The sequence below is a fragment of the Camelus ferus genome, chromosome 3 (genome assembly GCF_009834535.1).
Source record: "Camelus ferus isolate YT-003-E chromosome 3, BCGSAC_Cfer_1.0, whole genome shotgun sequence".
Taxonomy (NCBI): Eukaryota; Metazoa; Chordata; class Mammalia; order Artiodactyla; family Camelidae; genus Camelus; species Camelus ferus.
The window spans coordinates 83,362,886-83,376,410 of record NC_045698.1 but is presented as its reverse complement, the minus strand read 5'-3'; the positions used below and the strand labels follow the sequence as shown (position 1 = coordinate 83,376,410).

The 13,525-nt window shown below is 34.0% G+C and overlaps 1 protein-coding gene across 7 annotated transcripts in view; it reads right to left on the bottom strand.

Moving 5' to 3' along the window:
- Positions 1-5: 5 nt before the first annotated feature.
- The window catches only part of PRR16 (proline rich 16), a 318,375-nt gene continuing 304,855 nt past the window's right edge, over positions 6-13,525 (bottom strand). For all 7 annotated transcript variants that reach the window (XR_004318663.1, XR_004318661.1, XR_004318662.1 and 4 more), the window contains one exon: positions 6-620. The gene's annotated coding sequence lies outside the window, so the exon portion shown is untranslated. The remainder of the gene's footprint in view (positions 621-13,525) is intronic.

Below are 13,525 nucleotides of genomic sequence, written 5' to 3'. Positions count from 1 at the left end.
TGTTCAGTTTTGTTTTTGTTTTTGTTTTGTCTACTCAGTATTTTGAAATGCTGAGTAGTTCTAGCTATAGTGACCTTCTGTTTCTATACTCACCTTCCCAAATGATAAATCAATTTATAATTCACTAGCTGAATTACTGAATATAAATTTTCTTGGGTTCACAACTAGGAATGTTTATTTCCATGGTAAAATAAGCTGGGTTTTGTTAGTTTTATTTTTTGGTTGTTTTTTGTTTGTTTGTTTGTTTTGTAGGCTTGCTTGCTCAGTCCTTTACATTTATTTATTTATTTATTTATTCATTTATTTATGTATTTATTTATTTATTTACTTATTTATTATAATCTTCTTTGTAATTTCTGAGTGAAGAGATTTAAGGCTGTGGCTTTTTTTGCCCCCGGGGCTCTTCTCATGGCTGTCAAACTAGAGGCAGATGACTTTATGCAGACCGTATCAGTGATCATTTGTGCTCCAGAGTTGAGGGGCTTGCTGCTCCAAGATGGACAGGTTCCTGGCTACTGCAAAATTAGATCTGGCCTCAAGAAGTCATAATGATGAATTTGAAGTGAGAAAAATGAACTGACAATCCTCCAAATAAAGGTATTCCTTCCAACCTGAAGGAGCTGAAAGAAAAAAGAAAACAAAACACAAAAGATTACTTTAAATAGTAAGTATAGGTTAACAAAAACACAAAAATTATTAAGAATGAAGAAATCAATTATTAATATCATGCATAATTAATTAATATTATTAAAATGATCATACTACCCAAAGCAATCTGCATATTTAATGTGATCCCTGTCAAATTACCCAGGACATTTTTCCACAGAATTAGAACAAATAATCCTAAAATTTATATGGAATCACAAAAGACTCAGAATTGCCAAAAAAAAACACTAAAGAAAAGGAATGAAGCTGGAGGAATAATCTTCCCAGACTTCAGACAGTACTACATAGAGCTACAGTAATCAAAACAGCATGGTGTTGGCACAGAAACAGACATATGGACCAATGGAACAGAATAGGGAGCTCAAAAATAAACCCACATACCAATCAATTAATCTTTGACAAAGGAGATAAGAATATACAATGTAGTAAAGACAGCCTCTTTGGCAAATGGTGTTGGAAAGCTGGACACCCACAGGGAAATTAACTGAAGTTAAAACACTCCTTCACACCATACACAAAAATAAACTCAAAATGGCTTAAAGACTTAAACATAAGACAAAACACTATAAACCTAGAAGAAAACATAGGCAAAACATTCTCTAACATAAATCTTAGCAATGTTCTCCTCGGGCAGTCTACCCAGGTAATAGAAATAAAAGCAAAAATAAACAAATGAGACCTAACTACACTTAGAAGCTTTTACACAGCAAAGGAAACTCTAAACAAAATGAAAAGACAACCTATGGAATGGGAGAAAATATTTGCAAATGATGAGACTGACAAGGGCTTGATTTCCAAATTATACAAACAGCTCATAAAACTCAATAACAAAACAACAAAGAGCCCAATCCAAAAATAAGCAGAAGACCTAAACAAACATTTCTCTAATAAAATTCTTTAAATTATCAAGAATTTTATTTTAAATAAACATATTTTGAACACATATTCCATTTACATTTCATATATAAAAACAGTATTTGATAATTTATTCATCACAATTTAGTAGTAGCATGCTTATATTTCAATTAAAAGATCTTTTATCTCTGACTGTTTTAAAAACTTCAGATAAATTTCTCCACTTGTGAATATACCATGTTCTCAAGATATTTTATAAATTTTTAGACTATAAACTTTTTAATATATACCACCCTCAAAAAGAGTTAATCAAGAAAACACATTTATTAGGGTACGGTCTTCATTTTAAACAGCAAAAAAGTATTGCCAAAACATTTTTCATAATGTAATCTTTCATTGCAATTTATATAGTCTAAGTGTATTATCACATTGCCAAAAATACATCATTTTCTTTGATGCAACAGAGCTATCAAAGAACTAATTTTCTTTTACTTTATGAATATTTGCAATACTTTTAAATTGGCACCTTAAAATAACTTATATTCATATTTGTAATTAATGAATACTTTTTTTTGAAAACAAAAGGAACTGAAACCTAGCCGTAATTCTCACCCCACCCATTCTACATCAAACATGCTTAGCACCACGTAATGTGGAGTGTGTCTATGGTCTCCTCTTTACATTACGTTGTAATGGAGAAATGTTCATGCAATGACTTACTAAAATAGATCTAGAAAGTTATTAAAATAAACCTTGTGCTATAATTAATTGATTAGTAAATTATTAGAAAACTCAGAGACAGAGTAATGGCTTTAAGTGTATTTTTAATCCCTTAAAAGTCCATCTGAGAACCCTCTGTTTTAACTCTTTTATTTAGGGGTAGGTGAACCCCAAGGTCACGGTGCTCTCTCCAATATACACAAACATACATACAGACAACAGAGGAAATCATTTAGTAGTCCATTCTATTAGATTAATTAGAATTATTTTCCTTTTGTTACCCTCAACTACCAAGACAAAGTCCCTGAACTAAAGAATTTAAATAAACAATCAAGATGCAAAATATAATCCTCTCTCTCAACTCAAAGATTAAAACTAGAAAAATCACCAAACACAATTAGTCAATGTGGGCTGAGGGTTTACTCTGGCTCATCATTAAAGATGTCCTATGAAAGACAAAGAAGTAGTGGAAGACAAATTTTCCTCATGTAGTTGATTAAGAAGATGCAAGAACATATCAGTATAGAGGAGTGGAGAAGGCTAGACTGAACTGATTTAACCTGTATTCCATCCACCAGCATTGCTGGTATCTTCCATGTGTGCCATTTTTATATCACCAGAAATATAAGCTTCCTTTATACATGTTTCTCTTTTACTTATGTAAAAGCAGTCAGCACTGAAGCAGTTACTAATGTATCAGCAACAGTCGTACAATAATTAATCTTTTAGTTTTACTATTAAATAAGTCTGAAAAACATACAAAGGTGACTTTCTACAAATATATAGGAATATAAGTCATGTATTTGAGGCAAAGACAAATATGCCAATCATATTTTCATAGCCCTGTGATATAGGACTGTTTAGCAGGCTACATCGTTATTGGTAACAGCTAATTGAAACTGGTAAAGCAAGCCAGCATTTTTTCAAAAATAGGTATTCACCATCTGCTGTATACCAGATACTGCTCTAGGAACCAGGGTTACAAAGACATAATCCCCTGCCCTCCCAGGAAATTAGTACCCAGGAGACACACAAATACTCAGAGTAAAAGCAGATCTGTGTCAAAATACATGTAAGTAGAAAGAATGAGCATGAGAGTAGAAGCCTACAGAAGACAGCATCTGAATAGAGAATGAGGGATGGGTTGGAGTTTGCAAAAGTAACCCATCACTGTTAGTGGTGAAATGTGAGTATTTCAAACCAGGAGAAGAACTGCATGGGTAAAGGTGCAAGACCAGGGGCAAGTATGGTACCGTCAATATTGCTACAGCATAAAACTCAGGGGAGAAAATATAGTTGTTACCAGAGAGGCTGGCAGGGGCTAAAGTGTCCTTTTACACTATGGAAAAAACTTAAGATTTTTATCTTAAATGTAATGGGAACTATTAAAGAATTCTGATGAGTAGAGTGGCTGGTTGAAATGTGGAAAGAACAATGGAGGGAAAGAGGGGGTACACATGGCAGACATTTAGCAAAGGAATGTCAAAGCCATCAGCTGAAAGCAGTAACTAATAATTCCAGTTGGAGATGTTTCTTAGTGTCAGACTGAAAACAGTAAAATAACCCATTCCTTCTTAATGCATTAACAAAGACTTTCATTCATTTCTATTCAAGATAAAGGCAAACATTATTTATGAAGCTTTTTCTGTTCCACCATTTTTTAGGTATCTCATGGAAGTGGGATATTTGTCTTTCAGCCCCCAGTGACCAAACGTTAAAACAGAGAATAATCTTCTGACTAGTGGGTGCTTACGTCCACCGACTGGATTCTAAGACTGGGCATTATGAAATGCATTTAATATGTCTTACTGAGTTCTGAAGATGTGTTACAGCTATCTAGACCTCTTACTGTATGGGGTCAGATAATCATGCTTCATCTGTTAACCTCAGGCTCAGACATTTTTTCCCACTAAAGAAAAGCCCCCATTAACTTTTTTGTGTATAATTTGCTGATTTAAAATATTTCATGAACTTTTGTTATTATAGGTTTCAAAATACAAAATTTTTTAACATTTTTTATTGATTTATAATCATTTTACAATGTTGTGTCAAATTCCAGTGTAGAGCACAATTTTTCAGTTATACATGAACATATATATATTCATTGTCACATTTTTTTCTCTGTGAGCTACCATAAGAGCTTGTATATATTTCCCTGTGCTATACAGTATAATCTTGTTTATCTATTCTACATTTTGAAATCCCAGTCTATCCCTTCCCACCCCTCGCCCCCTTAGCAACCACAAGTTTGTTAAAACACAAATATTTTTTAAACCCCTACATCTCTTTTTTGTATGTTTGCTTCAAATATGGAAACATGTAATACATTTTCACAATCATAAAAGCTAAATAAATTTACTCAGCATTGAAATAATGAAACATAAATTATATACACAAAGATCTACTATAACCAACAATGAGTTGGAGCGCTTATGGAAATACTTCCTGACCCATTCTTCAGATCAGTGGGTTAATTGCTTCATTCTGTTCAAAAAGGCTTTGCTTCAAACTAATAAATTTTTTCTTCATTTTTTGGATGGAATAGGTCAAATTTTTCAAGCCTTCAAGGGTCATTTTTTTCATTTTTGTAAGTTTTCCCAGAGCCAAATGTGATAAGCCAAATATGAATGCTACTAGATAATTTTTAGGCTTTGAGTCATTAAAAGTCAAGTTAAATTAATTTATGTAAGTAGATCTTAAGTGACTGAGAGCATTTCTACATAGTAAGGGCAACATGATTTTAAAATGTAAAATATAGCAAATAATGCTAAGGAAAAGCTAAAAATATTACAAAAATTTGTTCAAATAGAAGTGTCTCATATTTCTATGTTTACTTGGACCTTGGTGTAATTTTTGTGATTCTCTTTATAATCTATATTTAGTAAGTATAAGTATATAAAATTGCACATATGTAAGTATATGTTATATATAAGTATACATAATTTAAAATATTTTAAACTGTAGGACAATGTGTTATGTATTACAAAGATATTACATTTTGAGAAGTAGTGACTATGAAGAAATCAAAGCCATTTCAAAGAGTCTGTCTTATTTCCCCCGAACTGTTAAACTAATAGCAGCAAGAAGTTTTCACTTAATTTAGTTAAATAAAAGTATATTGCAGAAGCCCTAAATAGACATCTCTCCAAAGAAGACATCCAGATGGCCAACAAGTACACAAAAAGATGCTCAACATTACTAATTGTTAGAGAAATGCAAATCAAAACTACAATGAGTTATCACCTCACACCAGTCAGAATGGCCATCATTAAAAAGTCCACAAAAGATAAATGCTGGAGAGGGTGTGGAGAACAGGGAACCCTCCTACACTATTGGTGGGAATGTAAATTAGTGCAGCCACTATGGAGGACAGTATGGAGGTTCCTTAAAAAACTAAAAATAAATTTACCACATAATCCAGCAATCCGACTCCTGGGCATATATCCAGAGAAAATATACTTCAAAAAGACACATGCACCCCAATGTTCACAGTAGCACTATTTGTAATAACCAAAACGTCCATCAACTGATGACTGGATAAAGAAGATATGGTATACAATGGAATACTACTGAGCCATAAACAAGAACAAAATAATGTCATTTGCAGCAACATGGGTGGACCTGGAGAGTGTTATTCTAAGTAAAGTAAGCCAGAAAGGGAAAGAAAAATACTGTATGATATGATATCTCTTATAGGTGGAACGTAAAAAAAAAGACACAAATGAACTTTTCTACAAAACAGAAACAGACTCACAGACATAAAGAACAAACTTATGGTTACCAGGAGGTAAAGGGGGTGGGAAGGGATAAATCTGGAGTTCAAAATTTGCACCTCTTGGGGAGTGATAGAAATGTTAGCTATCTTGATTGTGATGGTGGTTTCATGGATGTATACACCTATCAAAATTCATCAAATTGTACATCTGAAATGTGTGTGGTTTACTATACAGGAATTATACCACAATAAAGGTGTTTAAAAATGAAATTTAAAAAAATGTATGAAATACCTGGTATAAACCAGGCATTATGCCAAGCATGGAAAAAGTAAGGATAAAAAGTTAGATTTCTATTATATCTAAACATGGAGTGAAATATTTCACACATTATTGAATTGTTGTATTAAGCTATGAAGTACACTTCCAGATGTGGAAATTGTGGCTCTTATGAAATTAAATCAAGGTCCCCACTACCACCTGCAAGCCAGATTTGCTACTCCTCACACCATTAGCACTCTCACTCTAGAGATGAATATTTGTAACAAATAGAGGACCCACATCTACTCTCTGACCCTTTACAGAAAAAGTTTGTTCAATCCTGGTTGAATCTATCTAACTTGTTTACTGCGGTACTACTTATGAATCTTTGCATTTTTTCCAAATGGATTGCCAACTATTTTACCAGTATTTACTGAGTTATCTACATTTTGTTACATTTTGATATGTTACTATTATCATGTAACAATTCATGTACATACATACATTTACTCATACATTAGTCACTGATTTACTCTTCAGTATGTATTTCAGATTCTGGGTTTTTTGGTTTTGTTTTGTTTTTTAGCAAAATTTTAAAATTCCATGGGATGGCATTGAAGTTCTAAGCTAATTGGGTAACTGGCATCTGTACAATAGCAAATATTCATATCAGAAACATGGTGGATCATCACAATTATTTAGATTTTCATTTTAGGTTGCTCAGTCCTTTGATCATTTTCTTCATAAACATCTTCAACATTTCTTGTTAGATTTATTCCTATATAGTATATAGCTTTCATTGCTATTTGGCTAGAATATTTTTAAATTATATTTTGTGTTTATGACAGTATAGAGGGATATACTGAATTTTTGAATATTCTTATAGCTAGCTAATTTACTACCTTTTCTCATTGGTACTAATAAGTTTTTGTCAGTTATCCTTGATTAAGTTTTGACTAGTTTTTCATTTTGTTCTTCTTATTGGCTATTTAAATGTTTCTTGAACCTTTTGGTCATTTATATGTCTCTACAAAATTAACTATTTTATCCACACTGAAACATTAAAGCCCCTTAAGTGCTCTCCTTTCTGATTCCTTATATTACTCATTTGCTTCTTCTCTATTTTTTTTCTTCCTAATCTTCAGTGGTTCTATAGACTGAATATTTATGTCCCTCCAAAATTCTTATGTTGAACCCTAATCCCCAGTGTGATGGTATTTGGAGGTGTGGCCTTTTGGAGGTGAACAGGCCACGAGGGCAGAATCCTCATTAATGGGATTAGTACCCTTAGAAAGGAGAAGGTAGAGAGCTCTCATCCATTCTGCCATCTAAGAACACATGGAGAAGAACGCTGCCTGAGAAGCAGGAAATGGCTTTCACCAGACACCAGATCCGCAGGTGCCTTGATCTTGCACTTACCAGCCTCCAGCTGTGAGATATAAATGTTTGTTGTTTAGGTCACCCAGTCTACGGTGTTTTAGTTACAGCAGCCCAAACAAATTTAGACACATTGCAAAAAGAAAGGAACAAAGGAAGAAAGGAAGGAAGGAAGGAAGGAAGGAAGGAAAAGAAAGAAAAAAAAATCTAATGACATTCTTTTCAAAATAAAAGGTTATTTTTTAAATCAAAATTTCCTTTTTTTAAAGTTTGATAGTTTTTATTTGTTTAATTAATTTTTTTATCTTTATTAGTTTTTCTTATCTACTTTGAGAGCATTTTGTTATTCTTTTTTTCAGTTTCTTAAGAGTTGAATTATAGCTGTCATTTTAAATTTTATTACGTTATAAGTGAGAGAATAAGGCCTGTTTGGTAATCCAAATTCCCAAATATTTGTGTTTCCTAATGTGCATAAAGGGATAGCAAAATATTTTCTCCCTCTCTGTGAAAAGAAGAATGACCTTGAGTTAACTTTTCAGCTCTGTTTCCATGGAAATCTAATACCAGTAGAATGTCAACTGTATAACAAGGCAAGTGTTGTTAACATTGTTAACATTGAACATTGCTTATGATAAAAATTAGCCCTGATCTGTAAACTGCATCCGGTCTGGGGAGACTGTGAATGACTATCAACACCTTGTGGGATTTCTTGAGTGAGGTGCCTTCTTATAACTGATGATGTTCTTTGCTTACGGGCTCTTACAAAAGATACGGATTCCTATTTGGGACATGGGAAGTGTTAGAATAAGTATCACACCTACCCATCATCTCAGATTTATACCTAAGCTGACACTTGGCAGTGCTGGAGAAAGACTTCAGCCCTAGACACTTGTGGGAATTGTCATATTGAAGAATCACCTAGTTCTGCCCTAGTGGCTTGCATTGTTTATTGCACTGTATTCTTCTAATGAAACCATTGTCAAGTGTGGCCTGTTGGGGTCATGGAAGAGCAACTGTCCAGTTGAACCTAAAACTAGTAGTAGTGGGTATTATACACAGGAAGATTCTCTTTCATTTATGCATTTATCAAAATGTGATTGACATCATCAAAATGTTTAAATGTGATGTGTAGAAGACCAAGCATGGTCAGGAAGAGGTATAAAGGAAGACTGTGTACCCCCTGCAACTTGTTACATGGCCCGTAGATGTAACTAACACCTGAGTCCCCTCTGCATGGTGCCACTGATAACTCCTGTTTTGGTCATGATATGCCTGCCACCAAGAAGTCTGATGAGAGCAAGAATTTTGAATGACTTAATAACACTCTTTAAGAAAGAATTAACAAAAATGAGCAAAACACTACAGAGGAAGAAGTTGGGCAGAGCTTTTTCAAGACATAAAAAAAAAAGAGTTTCAAAGACTTCAATGATAAAAATGCTGAGATAATCTGGCTTTTAAAAGATAAGTAGGCAGTGTGTTAACAGTTTGAAAATGAATGTAGGTGAAGCATTCTAGGTAGACAGATAAAAAGACCTAGATGCATTTTTACAAATATTGTGTGCTATTTCCTTTCACCCATATAGTATGTTTTATGTTCTGCCCATATTTTAGATTCAAGTTATAAGAAGCTTAATTATTATACAGATACACATAGAATGCAGTGAATATGATTATATTAGGAAAAGCCAGTTATGTATGCCCTTCATTGTAATCTTTAAGTGCCATTAAACATCTAGCTAGTTTGGCAAAATATTTTATTTCATGCTTCCCATACTATGACTATTGAGAAAATTACCTTGAAAAATGATTATTTTAATATGAGGAAAATGATACTGCTAATTCTAGCATCATCACCTAAGTTGACACAACGAATTTCTTCTTATGAATTATCTATTGACATTTTCTAGAATATAAGTGTGACTATCTGATAGCTGTCCTCTTTTCCTGAGCCCAGCAGCAGGGACGGTACTGTCTACAGAACCTGTAAATTCATGAGCAAGACACCCAGAACAAACTTGTAGGCAATACTTGGCGTATCAAGGATATTTAGTACGTGCACATGCGCTAGCAGAGCAGCAGTTTAGAGAGATGATATTTAAGTCTTTAAGGCCAGATAGTCATTTTGTAAAATAAGTACCTGATACCCTAAAATATCATGCACCTCAGAATTGCCCTTCTCATCTGAGCTAGTGCATCAGGCATGACATTCAGTAATATTAGTTCTGAATTACAAAGGCCAGCTACAAAATTTACAAGGCCCATTGAAAAATAAAATGCATGGTCCTCGTTCAAAAAGCAGGAAAAAAGCTTTTTTCTTTCTTACCCAGTCTTTCTCTTTTCTTATTTGCTATTTAATGTCAAGCTCCTCTGGCACAAGTTGACTGCTGACCCCCATATTCCCTGGGCTCTGCCCCGGACCTCAGAGCACATCACATGGCTGCCAGTGTTTTGACCTCCGCTGAGACAGAGGGCAGCAGTGGTCCTCGGGTATATGAGGGGAAGTGAGTGGCCACTGGCTCATCCAGGTGGGTGGTGAATGCGGAGCCACACCTGAGGAAAAGTTTCAAGCCCCCAGCACATTCTCCGTTGTCCCATCGGACTTCACTGACACAACACAAATTCACAGACAAAAATATCAAGATAGTGACTACAGAGCATTAAACCCCAAGTGTAGTGGGGTGTGGGCACGGTGCGCGGGTGCTTATGAAGACAGGGCCCTGTGAAATGGGATGGTCACACACCCATGAAGCCAACCCTGAAAGTCTATCCCAAATAAACTTTCATCTGCCCCACTCCAAAACTTAACACTGAAATTCAGAACAGCTCCAACCACATGTTCAGCTTTGCCTAGTACTATGCTCTGTTGTGTTTGAGTTTTCATTCAAAAGTAACTACATAAGAACAATGCATGCGAACTATAAGGAGTGACATAAAATCAGCTTAAGGAATGCCTTAAAATATTTACATGAAAAAGCAATATTTGTATTCATTTTATGTTAAATTACTAGCGTCCCCTTGTTAAGATTTGGACACTTTTACATAGAAAAAGAGTATTTATCTAGTGTGTAAACTAGCCATGCAAACTTTACCTTCTGAAACAAGGACATAGTTCGTAAAGTCCATGTAAAATATGTAAGTACTGGACAAATGAATGTGATGAATTTCTCTAAGAAAATTAGCAGCAGATACAAATTAAAAACATACTGTTCTTTTGTTCATGGAACATTTGCATTCACAAAGCAAAAAACCTCTTTATTATCTTAAACTGTATCTTTCTTTTTTTCTACATATGTATATGTCTATGTAGGATCATATCAGTTTTAAAAAGTATGTTTTTCAATTATTCTGCCAATTAATTTCAGTTGAAATCAGTTAGATGACATAATTTTTAATGATGGAAATTATGTTTTACAAAGGATATCATTTCTAATAGTGAAATTACTATGATGTGATAATGTTTTAAGATAATAACAGTATTATTTCAATATATGTATATCATAAAAGACTATTTAAAAGTATATCTCAGTCATTATGGAAAATAGTATGGAAATTCCTCAAAAAACTAAAAATAGATTTGCAATATGATCCAGCAATCCCACTTCTGGGCATTTATCTAGAGGGAACTCTAATTCAAAAAGATACATGCACCCCAATGTTCATAGCAGCACTGTATACAATAGCTAAGACATGGAAGCAACCTAAATTTCCACCGACAGATGACTGGATAAAGAATTTGTGGTATATTTATACAATAGAATATTACTCAGCTATAAAAAAGAATAATGCCATTTGCAGCACTATGGATGGGCCTAGAGATCGTCATTCTAAGTGAAGTAAGTCAGAAAGATAAAGAAAAATACCATATGATATCACTCATATGTGGAATCTAAAAAAAAAAAAGAAAGGACACTATGAACTCATTTACAAAACAGACAGACTCGCAGACAGTAAACAATCATACAGTTACTGGGAAAGGGGGTGGGAAGGGATAAGTTTGGGAGTTTGAGATTTACAAATGTTAGCCACTATATATAAAAATAGATTTTTAAAAAGTCTCTTCTGTATAGCACAGGGAACTATGTTCAATATTTTGTAATAACACTTAATAAAAAAGAACATGAAAATGAATATATGTACGTATATGCATGACTGGGACATTGTCCTGTACACCAGAAATTAACATACTGCAACTGACTGTACTTCAATTTAAAAAAGAAGTATATATTAGAAGTCTAGCTTAGATCGTTTTCGGATATTTTGTCTAACTTTTGAAAAAAATTTTATTTCTATATAAATATGATTAAATACCATAATTAAAGTCTTCTATAGAAAAGGAGTAAAACATGAAAAAAAAAGTAATTATTTTCATCCTTTTAGACTCCAACTTGAAAATACTACCTTGAAGAATGCTTTCTAGAAATCTTTTTCAACTTCTCATTATGGGCATAGATGCATCACTAAATCAGTCAACACTATGACCAATTTCTTGTGATTAAATACATATCTAGTCACTTCCAAAATATTTCTTCCACAGGATATGTACAGTATGTGCTTGTTTGCCTGCCTCATTCATTCATTCATCTAAATTATCTGCAGTCCTATGGTGTTTCCTTACTGTTGGCTAATGCTGAACTCTTTATATGAATTGATCAATTAGCAATTCTTACAAATTCTAAACACTGTGCCTGGTTTGATGTTACGGTTTTGGAGTCTGGGGCTGAAAATCAAGTTCCATCCCATGGTAGTTACAGGGGCCTGGATATCAAAGATTTGAGACTCAGTTTCCTCATCTGTTAAAAAAAAGGGGGTGGCGGTGGATAGATATTAACATCTATCTTCCAGGGTTGATAAAGAAAATAAATGAGAATATAGGTAAAAATGATCTTGCAACGTTTACGTATTTCCTTTTTAATAAGAGAAACATTGAACAAATACAATTTTTCGGTGGATAATTCCAAAAGAGAACTGCCATGATCTTGTGTCCCGTCTCCTACAGCTGAAGGAGGGCGTGGTAGTGGATTTGTTAGGAAATAAAACCAGAATCAAAATAGCTGTCTTGCCCTCTTCCTTCTGCTGTTATTAACAACATCACCACTGGCCATTTTTGAAACCAAAGCGCTATAAATTCTTTCTCATATGTAATTACTTTAGGGCAATATTAGTGAATGGGGAAAAATACAGAAGTGTAAACAAATGCTAAAGGAACCAATTAAGACAGTCAGCAGGACACTTAGTCTTTTTCAATGAACACAGAAAAGCGCTCTAAGTGAGGTATTTACTTCACGATCAGCGGAACTAGGGGGATTTCGGCTATAAAACATGAATGTTTACTTCCCCTGGCTCCCTTGATCTTCATTAACGGTGTTCCGAGAACAGTTTTGTTTTCGTTTTTATTTTGTTTTTGTTTGTTTCTGAAAAATCTCTGCTCTCATAATGTTTTCATTAGCCTACACCAAGCAGGAATTTTTCTCATGCTAATGACTGCAAACTGTTTTCTCTAAAGCCAAAAATGTTTTCAAAACCCCTTCTCCCTAAATCCCTTTTTTCCTGCCCCTCCTTTTAATTTCCTTTTTCTATTCACTGCTGTGCTGCTTCGAGAAACAGTTGCAAGCCAGACTGCAGAGCGCTGTGAAATGAATGGCTATGATATTTATCCCTCCTTTTGGCAAAACTCCTTTGTGTAACTGCATTAAAGCCTGTGGAATCTAATGTTAACACGTGCACATTCTACTGAGTTCTGCTGGAAATGAGGCATGCAGGAAGAACGACATTATTTTTTCAGGGTGGAATGAGAGTATCCTCAATCAAAACAAAATTAAAATGCTAACAGTGCTCCCTCCTCCTTGCTTAAACATTTCTGTCAAACCACATTCATTTTAGGTTTTAATTTATTACATGAAAAAAGCGATTACAGTACTTCCCTCTCTAATATC